Here is a 10,116-nt window from a genome sequence, read left to right on the forward strand (position 1 = left end):
CTTTATCCCATCTTCCTGCTTGGAAAAACAGTCACAGTGCTGGTAAATGACTTAAGCCTTTAAGCTTAAGTTATGTGCCTAGAAGTCAGAGTAAGAGCTTAACCTTTTACCAGCTAAGTGGCTTTTAAAATAGTAAAAGAACTTATATAATAGCAAACAAACCCTATATCATCCACCCATAGCCACGCCTCACTTGATCTCATCTAAAGAGCACAATAAAAGCAGTGTGGTTTCTTGAGGCAGGGCTCTTGGTCCCTGAGACCTTGAGTCCCCCCCAGTTCCCACCTTTACTTAAGATAAATGTCTCTGTGTCTTGTTTTATGTTAACTTTTTTCCTTAAGTTCCACAGCACCCGTTCTTCAGCCCCATCCTGCTGAGCTGGCCTCAGCACAGCTCCAATTCAACCCCTAGCCTGGAAACCTCCATGTGCCATGGGTGTGCCCCCCCCCCCCCGAAAAAAAAATAAAACAGGAGCAACACTAAGGGCCTAAGTGTTCTTCCTGCTGCCCTGCTCCTATCCAATCAGAAAAGGAATGGATTGTGCATCCAGAGTGCCCTTGGCCACCCCTGTCCCACGGGCTCCTGGAAGCTTCTGTGGCCCCCAATCCAGTCTCTCCAGCAGGGAGTCTGGGCTTCCCACGAGTCAGGGCAACACTTGGCATGCATTTCCACCATCCCCATCTTTTTCATTTCTTCCCCCAGGCCAAGCATTTAACCCCTCTGAGCTGCTGTTTATCCATCAGTAAAATGGATAGAATAGTATCAATCTCACCAGGGTGTTATTTAGACTTATTTATTAATGCTGGCAATATACTCAAAGCCCTCAAGATTAAAGCAATAGATCACTGGGAAATATTATCGCATCCTGTTGCCATAGAGATGGTTCCACTCTCTGGGCTCTTCTTCAGAGCTCCATGCAGCCTTCGGCTCCAAGGGTCTGGGGAGTAGAGCTGCACCAACCAGGACATTAACACTAACAACAGTGATAATTAAATTACGCAGAGAGGAAGCCCATGAAATATGTATGGGAGAGAAATGGATCTGATTCATTTAGGCAAATGGGCATGTTTTCCCATTAGAAATGACTCCCCTGAGCCTGGGGCTGGCTCCCTGTAGCACTCATCTGTTTAGACAAGGCAGGGGAACTGGGGTCTGGGTAGGAGCCTTAAGTTGGGGGCTTGGGTGGGGCAGAGACCCAAGTACAAGCTTCTTGAAAACAGCAGCGCTGCAGGGCCCAGAACTGGGGTGGGTGGCCCTAGAGCACAGCAGCCCTAGGCAAGACTCTCCTGCAGCCCCCCGACCATCCCTCCAGGAGCCTCTTCTGTAAGACAGAGTGGCCCTGGGGTGACCCACGTCTGTTGCGATGATGCAAGGAGACAGGAATGAGGCAGGGGCTTCTCTCAACAGGGATTCCTGAAGGAATAGGATCACCCACCCCTTTGAAATGAGAGGACTCTAGGCTTCAGAAGCAGGTCAGGAAAATTCTCTGTGTTGTTGGCTCTCCAACTTACTGTCCAGTGGGAACAAGCCACATGAACTGGGTCCCCGACGCAGAAGCATCAAAGCTAGCTGCATCTCGCAACCCTCCCCTCTCCATCCCACTGCCCTCACCCTGTCAGCCAGCTCAGTCCAGGATGCCTCTTCCAGGCAGGCACCCTAACCACCTCGACTGACCCTGCTCAGCACAGGCCCAGGAACACGTCCATCCTGTGGACAGAGACCAGCTGTCTCTACTCCTTCATGCCTCCTTCCTGTCCAGGATGGGAGTGAACCTCTGATGGCAGGGAGCTCTCAGATCCCAGAAACACGTCCCTGCCCTGCTCTGACCAGGAGCTGGAGGAAAGGCTGCTGCCAGAGGCCTGGGTCCCTGAAGGGAGGAGCTGGAGCCCCAGCATGGAGCTGGACACACAGTGGGTGCTTAGCAAATGCACTGTTGGCTCCCAATGACCCTAAGACAAATACCCCACACTTCCTGCCTCCAAAACTGCCTCTGTCAATGGCTCTCTCTGAGCCAGAGTCCAGGCCCGAGGCCAGGTGGAGACAGACCACACATACAGGCCAGCCCTGAGGGCTTCTGTTCCCCTAAATGGTAGGGCCCTGGCATCTGCCCCTCCTTCACTAGCTCACCTGGGAAAGTGGCTGCATGTGCCTCCTGTCTTGGCTTGGTCTCCTCTCAAGGCCTCCAACCCCGACTTCAGTGGCTCAGGATGGAGGCACCACAGAGGCCCTTTGGAGAGGGCACTATCACTCTGCCCATTTCCCAGATAAAGAAACTGAGGCTTGGTGAGCTTGGTCGTTATCCCACGGTCATCGAGCATGTCGGCGGGGGCAGGGTGCAGACCTGGCCAGGCCCCATCTCCCAGGAAGGTTTTGTTGCTGGCTGTGTCCCCATCATGGAGAGACAGGCTCTGTGTCAGGGGCAGGGTTTGGGCAGGGGTCCTGACTTTGTCCCTTGCTGCACCCCACCTCCCTCAGTTTCACAGAGTCCTCCTCCATCTGTGTGTACCCCGTGATAAAGGGAGAATGGCTCTCAGGCACCCAGGGGCAACGCCAGAAAGGAGCCCAGGTCACCCTGACCCAAACAGAAGGCACAGAGAGGGGCCCTGCCAGGAGCCATGAAGCAACCCTCTGAGGTCACCATAGGACATCCTCTCCCTGGGAGGTCACTGCCCTGTCCTGGTTCTGTCCTGGTTCTGAAGTCATCATGGGTGGCTCTAAACACGCCTCCATTTAGGTCTTGTGCCCCCACAGATGAGGAGCTCCTCTCAGGCTGCAACAGACCCTCAATCATTTGGGGCCTGACCCCCACTCCTACCCCCCACCCCCACCCCCAACCCACACACGCGGTCTGATTCAAAGCCCAGCATGCTCTCCCCACTCCACCGAGGCTCAGAGGATTGGCCCAGCCTCCTTCACCGTGACTGTAACCCTGCCTGGGCCCCATTTCCATGGCTTCCCTTCCCCCCCTTGGCACATGCCAGGCAGTATTCTGGAACAGAGGAGATACAGGGGAGAAAAATAAGAGCTGCACCCTCGTGAAGTTCACAAATCAGATGGCACATGTGTGGGGTTGTGGGGTGGCCAAGGAGCCTTCCTGAGAAGGTGACAGCAAGCAAACAGCTAAAGGAAGTTTAGGAGCTGCCCACAGGGTATCAGGAAGAAGAGCACTCCAGCCAAGGACACAACACGTGCCAAGGCCCTTCCCACTGTGTCCAAGCATATGAAGGGCACCTTGTTGAGCTCCCAGTGCCCAAGTACAGGGCTGGCACATGCCAGTTTCCTTAATAGTTACCTTATCCCTGGAGCCTCTCGACCACCTGAGAAGCCCCACTTTGCTGCTAAGGAAACTGAGGCTCAGAGATCTCAATGGCTTGCTAAAGATCACATACTCATCTGCCTGGCTCCAAGATCTGTGTCTGTCCTTGTCCCCTCCCCACTTAATGCTGGGAGTCCAGCCCACCTGGCCTTGGCATTGATATTCCTCTAGAGAAAGACTGTACAGGTGAATGAATGAATGGATGAAGGAATAAAGGAGCCCACACCAAGACATGCCTTGCGGTCTGGCCGGGCAGGGGACTGGCCCCAGTCTCTCTTCAAAATAGGTTGTGGCTGGTTGATCCCTGTGTCCCATGAAGCTACCCTGCAGCCAGAAACCTCAGGCCAAGGCTAAGGCAAGCAGAACCATGACCCCAGTCAGCCAGCTTTTGCCGGTGCCAGGGCCAGAAGGGGCATCTGAGTTACTGGCAGGGAGCTGATCCACACCTGGATGACAGCCGCAGAAAGGAGGCAGCAAGGAAAGGCATCAGGAGCCCCATTACCACCCCGCCTTCTTCTCCAGCCACCTCTCACCTCCATCCTGTGGGCCCCAGCTCCCAGGCTCCCACTGGTTTGCTGCAAGAATCCCCCTGGCCAGGGCTTGGGTTGGCGTCCCTCTACCCAGAAAGCTCAGCGTGGCCCCCTCCTGCTTCTGAGACTCAGCCCAAATTCTGCTCCCCCCAGGCAGCCTGCTGACCCTTCCCTCCCCTCCCCCACTCCCCGCCCCTGGGTCCATCATTACCCCCCTTGAAGACCCAGCCCACCAAGGACTGACTGCTTGTCACTGTTGTACAAACAAGCTAGGGCCCTGTGGGACTCCTGCGCACACAAGCATTTCTGGGTCCTCCATTCCTTGTTTTTAGGGAATAAGCTTCAGCCTCTAAGACCTTTCCTGAGTTCCAAAGGGCAGTTGCTAATCAGGGAAGGGAAGGGATGCAGAGACCAGGGAGAAGAAGTCAAGAGACAACAGTGCAGCCTTGGGGCAGGGTCCTGGTTCCTCTTCAAGGAATGTACATAACAATATCTTCAAGCCTTTCGGCACAATTAAAAGCCCCAACAGATGGAAGAACTACTTGATGAAGCTTTCTTCATTCTGGGAAGAAGGAGGACCACCAGAGCCAGTCCTGGACCACTAAACACCAGCTTTGAAGGACAATGCATGCTTGCCTCTAGCCTGATCCTCATCTGCAGCCTTGTTTTCCACTTTCCAAACTATAAAACCACCTCCTAACCCCTTCCAAGGGGTCACAGTCTTTAAGGCATTAGCCTGCTGTGGTTCCCTTTCCTGGCAAAGCCATCTTTTCCTCCTCCACCCAAAACTCTCTCCACATAGCTATTCGGCGCCAATGGACAGAGGCCAAGTTTGGGCAACAGTTGCAGTGCTCGATGCAGACCTTGTTTTCCCTGGAGCAGGCGCTGAGAGTGCATCCCTCTGCCCTCTGTCCCCAGCAAGCCACTGGCAGGCTCTCCTGAAAGCATTCGGGGATGGAACCAAGCTCTCCCTGCACAGCTCAGGCAATCTGTTTTCTCTTTCCGAGAGTGCTGCAAATCCATTTCCCCGACAGTGATGGGAATGGGTATTGTCAGCAGTGGGGAGGGCACATTATGAATGATTCCACTCGAGTCCATTTCTAAAAGGAGGAAATCAATATGCTCTTCCCGGCACAGTCTGCTCCCCTCACCTGACCTCTCTGCTCAGGCCCCAGCTGCTCCCTGCCACCCCCCTCTCCCCTCCTTCCTTCCCAGAAGGGGCTGGCCCTTTCTCGGAATCACCCACAAACCTCCGGAAACCGGGCTTCTCTTCCAGGGAGAGTGCACCCATCCACCCAGGTCACCCGGGGAGAGAGGAACTTGATCTCGCAGCACAGTCTGTGCTTGAGAAACTTTCAAGGCCTGGGGCCTCCAAAATCACCATCAAGGCTGGGCACCCCACTCAGCATTCACACAGATTGTTTGCAAAACCTGTAGGAACACCCAGACATCAGGATCTGTCCTAGGACCATTGCCTGATGGGCAGGCTAGGAAACTGAGACTCAGGCAAAGTGGCCCCCCAAGGATACACAGCTCAAATGTGGCAAAACCTAGGTGCCAAGCCCAGATTTCTGCCACAGCTCCAGCTGGTCAAACACCAGCTCTGTCACTGAAAGCCGGTTGAACCTGAACAAGTCCCATAACATTTGCAAGCCTCCTCTAGAGGGCTGGTATAACGCCTCCCTGTGGTGACACAAGTCCATCTAGAAAACGTCCGGCCAGTGGTGCTGTAAACGAGGCTGTCCCATCCTACATCTGTCTCTGCTTCTCCCCTCCTAACAGACCTCATGCCTGGCTGTGTTCTTCAGAAAGTGAAACCCCTTACCCAAATGTGTCCTGGACCTTGCCTGGCCATCCCACCCCCACCCCCTTCTGGGAAGCTTCAGCCTGTGTCACAGCAGCAACACAGCCCCTCCTGGCCTGAGGCTAACTTTAATAATGAATGTTCAGTGAGCATTCTCTTTACTTAATTCACTCTCTCTCACCCCAAAGTCAGGCCATCCATTTTTCTGTTTTGCTTTGGAAGCCTTTCCACAAATCCACTTTCAGGAGGCAACATGATTCAGCAAAAAAAAAAAAAAAAAAAGGCTAAAGAAAACATGCAGAGACCTGGTTCCAGCTGTGCCATCGACTGGCTGTGTGACTGGAAACACCACTCTTCCATCTCCAGCCTCAGTTTCTCCCTCTGTAAAATGGGAAGGTTGAGCTAGCTGCATCACCAGGGCCCCTCCAGCTGGGGGCGGCACCTCTCTTCTGCATGAGAGGAACTTCTGCTGGGCATCACCTGATCTGCCCTGGGGACAACCCCCTGGGAGGAATTTACAATCAGAGATTAGTATCGCTCACACTACTCACCCAACGGACAGTGAACACCCTTGTGGATGTCCCCTCACTTTTTTATAGAGTCAGGTCCAGCTACTTGCCCCTTAAAAAAAAAATACTCGCAAATGTTGGTAGAAAGGCAGGTTGCTTTCAGTCAGAACGCTTGCCATCCTGGGAGATGGTGGACTCAGTGTCCCCCAAAAACTATCTCTGAAGATTCTGCTCAGCCATGAAATTTTTTAAAGAGAAAAGGGAATTGATCTCGGCTAATCATTGAGACGGGGGTCAGTGTCATTGCCATCCCCAACTGTGTGCAGGCGTGTAGATGTCTTGTGATTTTGTTTCTTTAGATGCTATTGTGAACTGAAGTTTGGCACTTGCCATCTGCCTCTACGTGGATTAAACCATGAGCCACTGCACTGCCGACCCGAGGCACACCCCCAAGCAGAGCTGATGCACTCTGTGCTCTGGGGAAACTGGAAGAGCAGATCTTCAGAGAGTTAGATGTTTTAGGAGAAAACTTCTTGCATCTCCTCATATTAGAAAACCACTAAAACCCTTCATGGTGCTGTCTGCTCCTCATGACTAGTAGTAACCTTCTGTTACAGCAAAAATTCCGTAAAATGTATGCAGGGCTGCGTGCACCTCCCCCTTCACCTTTATCACTTATATCTTGATATTTCCCCTTTTCTCTTTGGGGCAGCTTTTCAGAGCTATCTGAAACACTGCCTCCTGGACAGTAGCTAAGTGGACAAAAGACGTCACAGTCACCTGTGAATGCAGTCACTCCCAAGAGTGGGCCATTGAACCCTGAGGAAACTCAGGAAAGAAACAAACAAGACTGGCCCACAGCTGAGGTGCATATCAAAGGAGTGATTCCACTAAGCCCAGACCTTTACCTCTTCCCACAGAAACTGGTTTTCTATAAATCTTTTTCTGTAAATCTTTTGTTCCTATGACCTTTCCTTTGTTGCAAAAACTCATATATCCTAGGTCCTTGGAATGGTTTCTCAGGGCTACCTGAGATGCTGTCTCCTGGGCTTAAGTCCTAATTTTGCCCCAAATAAAACTTAACTCTCAACTTTCAGGTTGTACATTTTTTTTAAGCTGACACTGTCTTGTTCAGTTTGTTCAGAAATCACTGAAGGGGAAGCTGGGGAAGTGACCTAGTTGTAGGTTAGATACTTATTCTTCATTTCTACGTCTTTGGTCTATGGAAAGACCAACAAGTTTAGGCAGGGCATTGTGGAATCAAAAGACTTGACAGGTACCCTTGGACCAGAGCTGAGTAGAGATGGGGGCTCCTGGTTTAAGACCCATGACAGGGAATTCCCATCATGGCTCAGTGGTTAACGAATCTGACTAGGAACCATGAGGTTGCAGGTTCAACCCCTGGCCTTGCTCAGTGGGTTAAGAATCCGGCGTTGCCGTGAGTTGTGGTGTAGGTGGCAGATGCAGCTCAGATCTCCTGTTGCTGTGGCTATGGTGTAGGCTGGCAGCTACAGCTCCGATTAGACTCCTAGACTGGGAACCTCCATATGCTATGGGTGCGACCCTAGAAAAGACAAAAAAAAAAAAAGATTGGTGACAGGACTGCTGCCTGGAGTTTGGCTGCTCCCTGGAAGAGGAAGAAGGATCCTGGAGGATCCAGGAGGTTAGGAGGTTACACTCATCACTTCTGCTCACAATTAAGCTGGAACCAGTCCCTGGGCCCCCCTCAACAGGGAGGAACCCAGGAGGTTCCCCTTTCCAGGGTACACAGGAAGCAGCCCACCGCCTGCCACCCACGCCCACATTTCCTAAGCAGGGGCTCGGGTGGGGCTGCCTAGCCATGAGAGAAGAGGGGAGTGGGCAGGGGCCACCTGGCTCCCCAGATCTGAGCCTCAGCCAGACAGGCTCTCTGTGGGAGCTCTGGGGGCCTGGTGGGGAGAAGGGTCCTCCAGGACTGGCAGCTGGGGGCCCTCCTCCTGCCCTGCCCCTGAGCATCTTCATGAGGGTGCTGCACGTGGGGCAGCTTGGTGGGTGGCGGGGGACAAGGAGGAAAGGGAAGACCATGTGGGCAGGCAGCCAGGATCCCAAACATGCGGTGGTCCAGATGGGATGGGTGGGCAGCGCGCAGAGGGCGGGGCGTGAGCAGCACCAGCCCTGCCCTCTCCCGATATTGGGCGAGGGTCACGAAGCTCCGCCCCCAGGCCTGCCCTGACCTTGAAGCCCCTGCCCCTCCCCTCATCCCTGGTTTCTAAGGAATCTGCCAGCACCAGGCCCGGGAGGAAGTCCAGTCTGAGCTGCTGCCCACCAGCCTGGTAGGACCTGCCCCTCCCGCCTGAGGGAGTACCTGCCAGGGAGCAGCAGGCTGAGGTTTTTGGCAGCAGGCGGGTTACTACGCCAACGCTGCAGGTGAGACAACACAGACCCGTCAAAGCTTTGTTTTGACCTTGCTAGCAAATTGCCCACCGAGGACTCGACCCAGCCGGCCACCTCAGGGGAAAAGTGAGGACACAGAGGACAATAGCTCACACAGTCCTTCAGGGGACCAGGAGAAGAACTTGCCCCTATTCCAGGAGGCTGATTAAATCCTGCCCCCACCACTGGCACCCCTTGGGTCTGCCCCCAGGGCAGATCTGAGAAGCTTTATCTTCACCCCAGGCACCCCCCTGTGGTCCCCCTCACTACAGCTTAGTTGACTGCCCCCAATACACATAGGTTCCCAAGCACCAGAACCCAGGGCCACCCCCTTGGACCTCTGAACCCAGCACAAGTCTGGCCTCAGCAAGATCAGGATGTTTGTGGGCTGGAGATGGATGAGTTCACTGATAGCCACCTGGGACCAACATGATAAGAGCATTTCCTCTTCTCTTTAATTTGCAAATAATTTTGTCCTAGTGGAAAAGAGGTAAAATACAAAAAGAAAATTTAAGACGAAAGGGGAAAAAAACCTCATAAAGTTGCTATTGACATATTCATATATTTCCTCCCAGAATTTTCTCTATGTACAGCTTTTGTTTGTTTATAAAGCAAAATTGCAGGGATTGGGTGTGATTTTGCTGCCTGGTTTTTGTGCTCAAGGTCACATTTGTAAACATTTTGGGGGTGTTAATTCACATGTTCGGTAAACCCTTTAATGACTGCACCGTATTCCTTTTTAATCACTCCATAAGTTTATTCTATTTTATTTTATTTTGTCTTTTTAGGGCCATCCCAAAGCATATGGAAGTTGCCAGGCTATGGGTCCAATCCAAGCCAGATCCTTAACCCACTGAGCAAAGCCAGGGATCGAACCTGCGTCCTCATGGATACTGGTTGGTTTCATTACCACTGAGCCACATCGGTAACCCCTACTCACTCCATAAGTTAGATAGTCATTCCTCTAATGGGGACATTAAATTGCTGCTAATTTCAGGCCAGGTAAATATGGCCACAGGGCCTCTCCCCGGGCAGGAGTCAAGGTCTGCATGCCCAAGTGTGCTCAGGACAGAGTCTCACCTGCCCTCCTTGCTCAGGGCCCTGGGTTTACTAAGACTTTGACACAGATGCCAGTGGTTTTTTAGCAACTATGGCTGGCACCATCTCAAGAGCAGGGCTAGGAATCAGCCCCCTGGGCACCCTCCCCCATCAGCCCCTGGTCCTGCTCTCACCTCCAGCCTGAAGGAGGGGGAGTATCTTCCCAGCCTGGGCTCTCTCTGGAACCCTGGCTCCCTCTGTCCCTCCCACCTTCCAGCCAGGGCTAGCCCGGGCCGGCCTCACACCCCTTGTCTGTGAAACAGACTTGATGATGACTTGGTTACCAGTCTGGAAAGGAACATACAATGAGGAGAATGGCCTCTGTTGGGGAGGGGATGCTCTCACTGTTCCTGCAGGCCTGGGGACACTGCGGGCCCCTGGGGAGAGGCTCATCCAGCCAGAATGGGGAGGCAGGAACTAGGGAGCCTCAAGTAATGTTGCTATGGC

Source organism: Phacochoerus africanus, chromosome 3 (assembly GCF_016906955.1).
Source record: "Phacochoerus africanus isolate WHEZ1 chromosome 3, ROS_Pafr_v1, whole genome shotgun sequence".
NCBI lineage: Eukaryota > Metazoa > Chordata > Mammalia > Artiodactyla > Suidae > Phacochoerus > Phacochoerus africanus.